The 14,269-nt window shown below is 40.0% G+C and overlaps 1 long non-coding RNA gene across 1 annotated transcript in view; it reads left to right on the forward strand.

The window, feature by feature from the left end:
* Positions 1–14,269, forward strand: part of LOC142830049 (uncharacterized) — a 66,667-nt gene that overhangs the window by 9,917 nt on the left and 42,481 nt on the right. Inside the window, exon 2 of the long non-coding RNA XR_012905071.1 lies at positions 11,035–11,103. This is a non-coding gene — a long non-coding RNA (uncharacterized LOC142830049). The remainder of the gene's footprint in view (positions 1–11,034; positions 11,104–14,269) is intronic.

The following is a 14,269-nucleotide window of genomic DNA, read 5'->3' on the forward strand; positions in this document are numbered from 1 at the left end:
GTTATTGTCTGAACTGCATATACAAGATACTGAGGGGAGAAACCTAGGATCTTTGGCTTTAAAATAATAGGTCTCAGCCAACTGAGCAAAAGGAACTTTTTTCTAGCTAGTATGGTCATAGTAGGTATCACTTTCTTTATAGGCTAAGTATTGTTCCTGCTGCGCCATAATATTCCACATGTGACATGGTGCACAACCATGAGGTTCCTAGTTGGCCATATATTACACTCACTGGGGATGGGAAATTTCAACCAAAGATGGTCTAAGTAAATTGCTTTCTGGAAGTACCAGGAAATTTAAGGAAGTCCTATGGAAAGATTTACTATGTACTTTGATTTTCACATGAACGTTCATGACATCCTAATAGTCAATTAGTTATTGGCAAAACTACAATGAACATGTGACAATCTGACAGCTAGAAGTGCTGAAAACAATATGTGTGCACCAAAAAATGTCCACAATAGAATCCTTATTCTATCCTTCAATAGTGCATTGTTAGAGAACCCGTGGAAAGAATTGCCATTGATCTATTTGGACTGCTGTGTGGACTTAAGTACTCATTACCAGATAGTAAGTCACTAGTTTGGATCTTTAGACTAAACATGCTATGAGTTACTTTGAATTACCTTATAACTGAAACCCAACTGGCAAAATTAATTCATGACATCAGAGGTATGGGACCAACAGAGATCACTGACTATCAAATCATCTTGAACTGGAGGGTATGAATCTTTTAAACATACCCACACTATGCTTAAGTCTAGAGATAAGTAAGAATGCTAGTGAATTATTTGGATCCATGATGCATTTGAGAAGATTAAATGGACTACCCTGAAATCCTATTAGAACCGATGAATATTTTTTTTCCTGACTAATCTTTGTGTTAATTTGGATAAAATGCAAAGATTCTATAAGATCTGGACAATATGGAACTTTATATTCTTCTGCAAGATTTGGAGGAGAAAATACAGATTACCTAAGCTTGATGCAGAAGAGGACAGATCTTGGGTGATTCAGAAAAACAAATCAATGCCATTGTTTAAGACGTCCATCACCCAGAAATCTATACTACGGGACTATACTTGAAACAGAGCTACCCTTTTTTATTTAGATTTTTAAGTGCTTCAGAGCAGGAACCATCTCTTACTATATGCAACACTTAGTACAATGAGCAACTGGTCCTAGAAAGAGCAGAAGAGAACGATTCAATGGCAGAGTTGCCACTAAAAATGCTGGGAAGATGTTAAATATTAAAAATGCATGAAGGCTTTTAATACACTTAAGATTTACTTTTAAATGTCAGGACATCAAAAATGAGATGGGGGTACTTTTATGAACTTAGACCAGTGTTACTCCCGCAAGGAGAAAATTGCTATTGCCACCAACTGGCATGAAGGTAGAACTACCAATATCTCTGTCCTACCTCCTCCTTTCTCTTTCCTTATTTATATGCTTCCCATTTCCACAGTATCCGAGCACTTCTCAAGTATTACAAATAATAATGGTGTCTCTCTTCCTACTCTGTAAGGGTAGTGGCCTAATTAGTTTATGGGACAGATTTGTATTTGTGTCCAAGCTCTGGTCAACTCAGGAGAGAGTGAATAGCTCTTAAGGAGCTGGTTATGGTTCGTTGATTCTGTTGCCTGGTCTATGCCCAGCCCCAGCATTAAGAAGTGTAGCTGCTGGGCTGCTTAACTTATGATAGCAATATATGGTTTGTAAGGAAAAATGTACTAAGGACTGGAAAAGCAGAGACACTGTTCCCCTTCAGGTCTTCTGATATCCCCTCCTGCCTCTGATGCAACCCTTACAACATGATCAGTGTGGAGCAATATGCACAGGAGCCAATTCTATTGGACTTGCACAGCTGATGCATCTCATCCAGCAGACGACTGTCTCTGATAGCATATTACTCATGATCTGGCTCCTTTTGGATATCAAATCACTGGACAGGAATGCAGGGGCTAGCATGTTGATATGAGGTTTAATAATAATCACTGAGTTATTAGCTGGAATATGGGACCATGAGAGTCATAGATTCTGCTGGTTTGTGTATTCCTTGGTGGTTTGTCTGCATTCCTTCTGTAAGCCTAGAAGAAAATCTCTCGTCTCAGATTAGTTTTCTGGAATCCAGGAAGGAAGTCAAAGGACTGGTTTGGCTGTGTCAAGGCAATATTCTGGACCAGGTCTTTGTCTTTGTAATACTGTCAGAAATCTAGCATAACACCACTGATTTCAAATGAATTATTCCAGATTTCTACTAGTGTAACTCAGACAATGGTCTGGCTGAGTATGGGTAAACTTTGACTGTCTGTGAAATGTTTAGTGGTAGTGTTTTTTAAAGTTTTTACAATTACAGACTAACATGGCTACACCTCTGAAATCTTGAAAAATAAATTGTAATATACATTTTTCCTACATTACAGACCAGTTATTTGTTGCTGTGGATTTAAATACCTCTACTAGCTAATGAGGGAATGTATATACATATCCACTATAGAGATCTAATCTAATCTAATGTAAATCTCCACAATGGATTAGATTCTGCTTTATTACCTTAGTGTGGAGCTGGAGTAACTGTGGATGTCTGAAGTGGATTCACTCTGATTTTACAACTGTGCAAATGAGATCAATATCTGGTCATATTGTCATAACTATTAACTAGGAGTTTTTACAGTAATTAAGAATATCATAGTTCTTGCACTTGATACTACAGGAATGGATGCTCACAGAAATGCTTAGAGACAGCTAGAAAGATAAGCATACTCCCCTAGATCTCCTGCTTACTACCTTTCCATATAGCTAATATATCACTAAACACACATGCAGACACTGTTTACAACCTTTCTGTATTCTCCTTCAAAGCTGCTTCTGCACTTGATATTCCAACTTTTGATAGCTAGGCAGTAAATGAAAGAGACAATCTTCTCTGGCAAGATTTAGACTGAGGCAACTTATTTTCCTAGTAGTGTACACATTTTTGTCTAGCCCTGGAAAAATGGATAAATTATGAGGGCTGTTAATTTTGCTCTACCATGGGTTACTTGGGAAAAACTATAGGTATTTTCTTAGTTGGTAGTAAACAAGTCAGAATCAGAGTTTCTTTATTAGTGAGGTGTTTATTGCACTGGAAAATAATCTGTTAGTTTGCCTCATTTGATAGTTACCAAGCAGCCAAATGCAGCATCCAGAAACAACTAGTAAGATTGTATTGGCTGTGTGCAACAAAATGAAACAAATTATATTAAACAAACCCAAACACACTTTTTCAGAGCTCCTTATAGATTTGTGCTTTAGGATTTTCCCAACATATTTATGGCAATGCGTAGCATTTTTGGCAGATCCACAATCAGACAAAATGCTATGAAGTATGATATTTCAGGCAGTTGAAGTATCACAAAACTACAGGAGAAATAATTTTTCATTCTGGAACGCTGGATTTAGAGGAAGGAATGTGAAACAGATGTAATGGCTCCCAGTGTTTGTCTGGTACAGAAATTATTTAATTGTAGCAATTTGTCTGTGATGCCAAAAGAAAGAAAAGGGAAAAAATAAACAGGGAAATAAATAAATTGCATTGATCAGGATGAATTAAAGGACTCATACGACCTAAGAATTTTGAACCTTTCTTTAAAAAGCTCCATTTATGCTATTCTATTTTAACTGTATTTTCCTTGGTTTCAACAGTTTGTGTTCTTTAATCTCACAGTATTTTGGCATATTCCTACCAGAGTAAAAATGAGAGATTTGGTGAAAATTCCTTCACAGGATAATTCCTCTCTCTCCCCCATCCATGTCTTTACCTTCATGCTATCTCATTATCTAATCACTTAGCCAGTACTTGGTGTCTCTCTTTTTTACATATGTTAGGTATCAGTTTAAAGTTAAGAAGTAAATACAAATAGTTTACCTGTTCTAGTTGTTATTGGCTCTCTAAAGCTGACAACATTGATCTCAACTCTATATTAAATGGTCAAAACTTAGTTTGCAAAGGCCCAAGAAGTCTGTACTGATTTAACTTTGACTCTTACCTTTTCACATTTCCTTTGGGATTTTTTTTGCCTTACTTTCTTCTTCAATTGTCATATGAAGAGCATCATTTTGAAAATCTTCTAGTGTTTGGGGTTGACTTCTGTGTGGCGCTGACTTCCCTCAAATCCTACTAGAAGCGATGGGTACTGAGGACCGACATCAGCACCTTGCAATATCAGCTCCATATTCAGCAGCACTGCATAACTACGGTAAACAAACTCTCTTTGACAAATATCATAGTAGCTGGCCTGTTCATTACAAAGTAATTTGAGGTGATACGTACCCCACCTCCCCCAAATCTCCTTTTGGCTTTTCCTTGTTTTTCCATTTTGGAAAAATAATGCTTATTGGGCTTTTTAATTGAGGGGTTTTTTAATTTTTTTTTAGATGATATTATGTTTCAGAAGTATTTTTACAGACACATACCATCATGAGCACAAAGAGTGTTATGGACACAGAGGCTTGACTTAAACTGGTGGGGAAATTCCTTCATCATCCTTTAGTCATTACTTTAGTTGAGTATTCTGGTGTGGCCTTCAAACTGCATATATTTCAGTATCTAATCATTTTCACTGGCTATTAATTATAAATGGCCAAGATCCTCAAAGATATTTAGGTACCAAGTCCCATTCATTTCAACAGGAGTTAGGTACCTAAATATTTTTTGAAGATCTGGATCAACATGCCCAGAGGATAACGAAGAGGGAGATTAAGTGACTCTGTAAATAATATACAATATAGATGGCTAAAGATGTGGTGGAAGCCCTTAGAATATACTTTTTTTGTGCACATAAACCATTAATATTCCTGTGTATGCAATGTTTTATGCAAAATGTTTTTCTGAATCCTCATTTTCTTAACTTTGGATTAATTATATAAATGCATTTATACATACTACTGTGGAGGCAGGAAAAGGGAATTTGTGTGCAGCCATCTTGGTCTTGTTAACAAGAGAGCAAGAGTCAGGCTAAGTCTGTGGCCTGACAACGCGAGATCTGTAATTAGACGCTGCCTTTGCCTCTCGCCTCCATACGGAGATAAGGATAGAATGCTGACTCTGGCAGAGACCTTGGGATAAGGAGCATCTGGGTGGAACTAAATAACTGTTAACCATTGGTGTTTGTAATGGGAAGGAGACTAATTGTTGTTGTTATTATATTTATAGACAGTATATAAACTGCTTCATAATTGCTTGTATTCGAAGATCTGCCTCAGAGGGGGGAGGCTCCCCCCTGTCCGAACCAGTTCTTCCCTTGCTGCAGCTCATAATAAAACTGCCTCTGGCTACTTGTTGCTTAAACACAACGCAGAGTGAAGGCTTGTTTTCTTCCACACTACATTAATAGGTATGATGGTCATGGTGTTAATCTACTGGATATTTGAGAGAGTTTGTGAGTCTGTCCATGTGTCTGTCTCTCTTTTCAAGAATTCCTCCTCAATGGTAAGAGCTAGGACTACCAAATTTGGTACACAGCTTGCTCCCACAATGGGATTGCTTCTCATAAAATTACACAGAAAAGAAACAGAATCACACTCTCCCTTATCTGGGACTGCCTCCCCACCATGTGTCATTTAGGGACCATGTGGGGGACTGAAACGTCCTCCCACAATTCATGTGGAAACATTGCTGCTGTTCCCCTTCATCAGGGAGTGAGGGGAAAGTTTACAGTTTGCTCCATTCCTGACTCTGGTTGGGAGGACAGATGAACCTGGACTTGCCCCAGCTGGGGGACATGCATCTTTACCGTGGCTGTGCCTGGTGGAGCTGCACAGGCCATGGAGAGCTACTTCTCACCTGGCCACAAGCTGCTGCTCCTTTCTCACTGGGATAACCTGAATACCGAACCCATCATCCTCATCCCAGAGCAATGATTTAAACAAAGAAAAGCAAAAATTAATTGAGTTAAGGACTCTAGCAATGCTGGGTAAATCTTACACCTCTGAAAACTGGCTCTCTCTGGACCACTGATGCTCCTGGACCAGTAAGCTTGGGAGCCTAATAGCAGCAAGGTTGGCAGCCAGGCTAAGAGTAGGGGTAGTATGGCCTGAAGTTGGGGCCCTGCTGCAGTGCGGGGCTGGGACTGGAGCCCTGCAGCCACATGGAGTCCGGACTGGAGCCCAGGGCCTGGACAAAAGCACCAAGCAGCCTGTGCCACTCAGCGATCCCCAGCAGCCTGTAGCACTGGAGCCAGGGCCAGAAAGTGCAGCAGCCTACCAGGTCAGGAGCAGGGTGGCAGCTGGGTGGCATCCTGGCTGGGCTGGCAATAGGTGGGGAGTCTGGAGGCAGGGTTTTAGCTGGTGTGGTAGTGAGGTGGCAGTGCTGAGGGTTTGGAGACTAGTGGCAGGAGACCTCCTCTGATCTGGCAAATTCATTCGGGACCAATCAAGTCGGAGAATGCTGGACCAGCCTGTAATATAATATATGTGTGTTGGATAATCATACCGAAGTATGTTTATTTTGGCTCACTTATGCTAAAGCAGACGTTCTATGATGTTTCAGGACAAGTAAGCTCAGTTCTTGACTTAGGACAATTCAAAAGCTACCTATTATCTAGATAGCATTGTGAAACACAGTTAGAATGTGGAACAAGGAAACAGTGTGAGATGTATGAATGAATAACATTAGGGAGTATTTTCATATCACTTAGTGTCTGGAATTTAATATTAAAAACAAAAGAAGCATTTCGGGAGGCACCAAAAACAAAGCTGGCTCGTTAAACTTTAACTTTGATGTGAACAGTTTTGTAACTTGTAAACAACCACACTATATAAAAGGAACTGTTAGGAAGCCCGTCTTTCATGTAAGGTGAACTGAACTCTCTGTGACTGGTAATTTATCAATTCTTTATTTCCTGATCCATATTGATTTATCTTTGGGCAATAAATCTGTAAGAGCTTGGTTATTAGCTCTCTTGAACATGTTTAATATTGAACTGCAAATACAGCCAATTAGTTGGCAATGCCTTCTAGTTAACAGCTAGTGAATGAGTCCTGTTTTTTGTGATTCATTAGAAAAAACACTTCATTAAAATTTCCTACGTTGCATTTTGAGGGGTATCTTAATTTTAGGGGCCAATAATTAATTGGTCTCCAACCACGTGATCAGAGGTGATGGCATATTATGACCCCCAGAGCTGTCAATCTAGGTGAGTGATAAAAAGCATTCGAAGTTCACACTGACATCCTCTCCCTTTCATTCATATTCTTTTGGCAATAATGGCCCAACAGCATGAGTTAGTGGCACAGAATTAAGTCTTTAACTCTGAATTTTATTTTTAGTTTATTTATATCACAATTCTAATGTCATATATCTATTCTAAACAGACATTTTTGCATGTATATTTCCTTTCTTTATTCATTTAGCCTTGGTCTACACGAAGGAGTTATTTCAAAATAATCCCCCTTATTTCAAAATAATAAGCAGTGCATCCATGCTACCAATCCTATTTATTTCTAAATACCAGGCTGGTTATTTTGAAGTCTGTACTCCTGCTTTCCTTGGGGAATAAGCTTATTTAGTAATAGTTATTTCAGGAGTTATTATTTCGAATTCAGTTATTTTGAAAATATAGGGTAGACATGCCCTTATAGACATGGAAGTGTGACACGATGGGACCACTGCAGTCCAATGGGTAAATAAGTACTATTTTTAGTCAGTATAGGCACGTCTACACAGCAGGGCTAAAGCAAAAATAAGCTACGCAACTTGAGCTACGTCAATTGTATAGCTTAAGTCGAAATAGCTTATTTTGGCTTTTGGCACAGTCTATGCAGCAGGAAGTCCAAGAAAGAGCACTCTTCTTCTGAATTCCCTTACTCCTCGTAAAATGAAGGTTATAGACATCTGAGTCAGAAGTCCTCTAGCTCAAAATTATGTCGAAATAACTGCTTGTAGTGTCGACGTGGACTATGTTATTTCAGAATAACATCAGTTATTCTGAAATACCACTGCTGTATAGATGTACCCTAACAGCTTTAATCCACCAAAAATCAGCTTACATAGGAAAGCCGTTTCTATTTTTTCATTCCTGTATAACTTAAAAATGGCAAACTCAGTTTGTTTGTTTGTATTTACAAGGCATTTCTGTAGTTTCATCCTCTTTTTTTCAAATGGGTAAACAAATTTGGGTGTTGGCTTAAACTAGATGCTGTCTTAAAAAAACTCAGGACATTTTCACAGGCCATTATTCTCTTTATGGAAGAGCTGGTGTGATGTGAACTAGAGTGCCACAGATTGAAATAGTATTATGGCTGTACCTTATGTATAAAAAGAAACCTAGTAACAAGAAAAAACAGTATCTTTAAAACTTATAAAGGAAACATATTTTTACACGGTGTATAGTTAGTCTGTGAAACTCAGTGCCAGATATTACTGAGGCTAAGAGTCTAGTGAGATTTACAATAGGATTAGACACTGATAGGACAATAACCCCTAGTTATGTAAGACAGACTTACATAAGGGTTATAAACCTTCATGATGACACTAACTACTTAGAGATAGGAAGCAATGTGGGCAGGTTATTTCACTTTGTGGTAGCTAGACAGTAAATGCGAGAAACAGTTTCCAATAATTATCCATTACTGAATTTCTTGTGTCTTCCTCTGAAATATCATGCACTGGCTTCTGTCAGAGACAGGATTCCAGACTAGATGGACCACTGGTATGACATTTCCAATATATCTGTTTGTATATCATTATGAGAGTTCTTTTAAGAAACCTTTTGCTCTAAAGATGTAAAAAATGTGGATTTAACTTCCCAGTTAGTGGCACTAATTACATGCAAGTAGTGTATAATTTCAAGTTGAGTTGCTACATGGTAATTTTTATGGTCTGTAATTGCATGAACTTACCAAAGTTCTTCAACATTGGTGTCTTCAGAAACAACATAATTACTTATTTGTTTTTACTGGGTGTTAATATAGGCTTATGTACAATTCAGTTGTACACTCACTATGAGCAAACTCATCTGGGCTGACCCATTCAGGCAGCCCTAGGCTTGCTCCTGTCTCCTGCTGACACATGGAGCTGCCTCTTCAAATCACTGTCTACTTGTTTTTCTACTGTATCCTTGACTCCCTTTTGGCTTGGGATCCACTCCTCTATCATTTATGTTTTTTCCTAATATATCCACTATGACCCAGGCCTCAGTTTAAGAACTTAGGGTACGTCTAGACTACATGCCTCTGGCAACAGAGGCATGTAGATTAGGGTACCGGACATGGTAAAATGAAGCGGCGATTTAAATAATCGCCGCTTCATTTACATTTACATGGCTGCCGCGCTGAGCCGACAAACAGCTGATCAGCGCGGCAGCCATGTAAATTTAAATGAAGCGGCGATTATTTAAATCGCCGCTTCATTTTACCATGTCCGGTACCCTAATCTACATGCCTCTGTCGCCAGAGGCATGTAGTCTAGACGTACCCTTAGTTTCTAGCAGAACCACTCTGAAACCTTGCACTTAATCAGTCCATTAAGATGCCATAAGCCACACACATAGCCTTCCTCCATACCTTGTGGGCTTCTTGGCCAGAAGGCCGATTTGCCCAAGCAAAAGACAAACTGGATCTGTTTGTAAGAAGGCTAGTACACCTTCCCAGTAAAAAGTCTGTTATGTGAGTGTGTTACTGATCTATCAGTGGTGCATAGTGACCTGGTAGACCTGCTGCCTTGAGGCCAGCTGGGAATCAGTTGGAACCAGCAGGAAGTGATGAATGAGGAAAATGAAATGACTCTGCTGATGAAAATAGTCCAAGACGAGGCGTTGCTGCAGAAGCAGCTGCAAGCACATCTTGGAGCCATACTTGGAGTAGCTTTTTGATATCTCCCTGCCCCATCCCAGAGGAGCAGTCTGCTGTGGCACCAGCAGCAGAAATGGAAGACAGGAGAAGCAGCATGTATCCGGATTATATGCCATATCTTTGGTGTCCCACTCTCCTCCCCACCCACATGGAATTCAAACTGGAGAGAGAGAGGCAAACAATAACACAAGCAAACATTTTGACCGAGAATGTGCACATTTTTTGTTAGCATATTCCATTTTTTAAAAATAAGAGCCTTGTGTTATCTTCCCTGTGCATGTGCTGTTTGTTCCCAAAATACAAGAGAAATAGGGGTCACCAAATGAAATTAATAAGTAGCAGGTTTAAAAAAAACAAAAGGAAGTTTTTCTTCTCACAGGGCACAATCGACTTGTGGAACTCCTTGCCAGAGGATGTTTTGTGAAGACCAGAACTTTAACAGGGTTCAAACCAGAACTAGATAAATTCATGGAGTTTAGGTCCATCAATACTTATTTAGCCAAGATGGGTAGAAATGGTGTCCCTAGCTTCTGTTTGTCAGGGGCTGGAAATGGATGACAAGAGAGGGATCACTTGATGATTACCTGTTCTGCTCACTGCCTCTGGGGCATCAGGCATTGGCCACTGTTGGAAGATAGGATACTGGGCTAGATGGACATTTGATCTGACCCAGTATGTTTGCTCTTATGGCCCCAAGCTAGTTGGGTAACAAACCGATATTGAAAAGATTAAGCTGTATTGAGGAGAGGCTCAAATGCTTAAGCAAAGATTGGCAATCAAATGTAGATACTAAAATCTTGGGTTCTCAAACCCAGATTCCATTAAATTGAGTTCCACTAACCCAGGGCTCGCATTACACTGTAGACATACCCTTAGTGTATTTGAAATTTGGATCAGCACTTAGCTCTTTCTGCACTGAGTTGATAATAGTTTACAGCAGTATAGGACTAATGTATAATTGCATAAGTATCAAAATATATTTAACTTTTGGATTGTTACTTTAATATCAGACACTTAAAATTAAACTAATTTACATAGTGGTAGTTTGCCTATTATTAGTATTAATAATTATATACATAGTCAGTGCATATGTTTCACAAAATTCACAATGGTTGACTGCACCACCACAGACAGTTTTACAATGAAAGGCAGTTGCTTGTCTGTTTCTTGCATTCTGTTAAATGTTTCTTATTCCTTCAGACTACACCACAAGGACCATTTGACTGTCCCCTCTGGCTTCTGCATCTTGCTTCCAGCGTGAACAGACAGGTAATAACCATTCAGCAGGGCCATTACCTCTTCTAAAGACTATTATCAAAATGGTCATTATACATAATGGAGATTATTACAGGCAGCTTGAGAGATTTTTTTTAGATACATCTCTACAGTAATAGGTGGCCCTTTTTAGCCTTCCACATCGGTGGCGATAATATCAGGGCAGAAAATACATGGCAAATGTTGCTTTTTATCAAAACTTTCTGAGCTTTTAATGCATTTGCACTATTGGTTTGTGGATTTAAATATTATTTATCCAACAACTGTGAATTTTAACTATTGATAAATATACTGTAAGCCAAGTGTAACATTTAAAAATGTAAAGTTAAAACTCAAGTATAACTATATACTGTGTGTGTGAATTCTCCATTAGGTTTTGAGTGTTTTAATGAGCTGTGAGTTAAAAAAAAAAAATCCACTATAGCAGATTTCCAAGCAATTGTTAGCATCATGGGAGAATTGGAGATTAAGGGTATGATTTTTAAAGGATCTCTTACTGACTTCCAATTTTACAGGTGCAAATTGCTATAACATGGTCTTAATTTGTTATATGCCATTGCATAGTCTGGATAAAAGTTTGAAATAGGAACAGTCAGGTAGAAGAATAATTTGCATGGTCAAAAAAAGTATTATAAGCAGTGATGAGTAAATAGAAACTTGGCAAAGCACAATGTAACAGTGCATTTCTATTACACTGTGTATCAGAATTTGACACAAGAAAGTTACATTTTAAACCAATAGATGAAAATGGATTTCCTCACAAGGGACACCAGACCCTCCTGAGCTGTTTCTAATATGGTTGATGGGTGTGGGTGGCATGTGATACAATCGTCATAGAATGAACGTAGTTTTAGAAACAGCTACGAGGTATTTTCAGGGTTGGGAACAGCGGGGTCAGTACTTAACACAGCAATGGACAACCTAGATTAGTGAGAGAGGTCCAACCTGTAGTTTTGTTCACTGTGCTTGCATACCTAAAATTTGTGGGGTGTGCTGATTGAGCCATAGTAGTGCTTTAATTGGATATAGAGGAAGTGCACAACTCTCCGTCACTGTTGTGTGTGCAATCAACATGCACCTCACTTCATGTCCCCTGCTTAATCCGTGCGTCACTTTAGTAATAATGGTAGAAGACAATCTATGTCGATGGAAACCAGCAGAATCTGGCAACTCTGCACGTGGGCAATGGTAAACAAAATGTCTCATGAGCCAGACTGAGAATCCCAATAAACTGCATGTGGCTTGTGGGTTGCAGGGTGCCCACCACTGGCCTAAAAGGTATAGTCCTTTTTACACATTCTTCCTCCCCACCCACCCCATTGCATTATTGGCCAAGTTAGAGAGAAGATCTACAGCAGTGGAGAGGTTGGGTTGGGTGATCATAAGAGAACTTACAAACGGAAATAATTTTTTCTAGAAAATTACGTGTCTGTTGGAGGCTGGATTTGTTTTTTAAATCCCATTATAGCTCTCTAAGCCAGGAGTGGGCAATAAGAAACCTGCGAGCTGGATGTGCTTCACTAGGGTTAGCCCCTGGCGGGCCACCAAGTGATTCATTTACCTGTGTGTCTGCAGATATGGCTGCTCACAGTTTCCCGTGGTTGCAGGGTGCCATTTGCGACTAATGCTTCCTGCAGCTCCCTTTGGCTGGAAATGATGAACTGCGGCCCCTGTGAGCAGTCGCGCTTGCAGACGCTGAGGTAAACAAACCGTCTGGCTACCCACCATGGGCTAACCCTGATGAATCACGTCCAGCCTGCGAGCTGCTTATTGCCCACCTGCTCTAAACCCTGATCCTTTGAGAACAATTTTTCCGAATATTGTGAGTGAAGCAGTTTCTTTTACTGGGCCAACCTCAGTTTCTGGAGAAGACAAGATTCCAGTTCCCTAGAGATCTTCTCCAGGTTAAGAAGAGCTCTGTGGGATTCAACTGTTGGTCTCTTTCACCAACACACGGTGGTCAAGTAAAAGGCATTACCTGACACACTTTGTTTCTATCATGCCCTGGAACCAACATGGCTACAGTGGCACTGCAAACAATATCATTTGCACAGAGTGATGAGTTTTTGAAAGTATGGGAGTATAATGAACCATACCCCCATCCTAACGTTAGTGGTGCTATGATAAATGTGAAATTAAAGATAGGTGAATAGTGACAGTTACGCTGCCTCATGAATGTCATGTAAAACGGCAAATGGAGCCAATGGGAGCCAGAAAGGTTACGGATCCAGTTTAGGTAAACAAAGTGGCACAGGCCCACTAGTGGCTTTTTCAAAGTGGGCCCATGGAACACTTTGAAAAACGCTGTTCTAAAGCATTCTCCTTTTCTGCACTCCACTCCCTCCCCCTCCTTCCTCCACTGTCCTGTGGAGATCAACCAACGACTGTCACAGTGAATCTAGTCTGTAAGGGCTCAGGAGCGCAAGGCTTTTCCTGCATTTTAATCTCACAGCTCAGGGCAAAGGGCCATCTCTTCTCCAGGATATTTGATGTGAAGAAGTTACTGTGCAGAGTGGCAGCAATTGGTCAAAAGAGCTAATTGGCTCAAAAAAAAATGACTGACAATAAGACATGAAGGTAAACATCATCAAAACCATTTCCACTTTGAGGCTGGTTGCAGTAAGTCATCAGAATTGTGATTCTTCAAAGGAGATTACTGTATGTGCAATGAATAATGCTTCCTTCAAATATTTATTCTCCCCCTCCCCCTTCAGAGGACGCGAATGACAGAAACTACAGCTTTGGCATCGCAGGCTGAGGACTACCCCGTGAAAAAGAGATTGGGGGTGAAAGGTGGCACAAAGCTCCCTTGAACGCTCCCTTAGCCCTGGGGCTGTTATCTGAGCCGCAGAAGTTAGAACTGCAGCAGTGCAAATGGGAACTTGACATCACCTTTAACTTTCCTTAACTTATGCCAGATTCTAATGACTGCTGGAGCTGAAGCCGCCACCAGTCTAGTGTGGCATCCTTTCCTCACATCCTGTACATCAGCAGCAGGGGATGCAGACTGAGGCCTACGTGTCAGCTTTATGACATGGCAGGATCCCCCAACACTGGTGTGATGCTAGATGCTAGGAACCCTCTAGTGGTTTCATCAAGGGGCTAACTAGACCCACCATCTAGCCTTTCACTTAGCCAAAGCTTCTGGACTATGAGAGAG

The sequence above is a fragment of the Pelodiscus sinensis genome, chromosome 6 (assembly GCF_049634645.1).
Source record: "Pelodiscus sinensis isolate JC-2024 chromosome 6, ASM4963464v1, whole genome shotgun sequence".
Taxonomy (NCBI): domain Eukaryota; kingdom Metazoa; phylum Chordata; order Testudines; family Trionychidae; genus Pelodiscus; species Pelodiscus sinensis.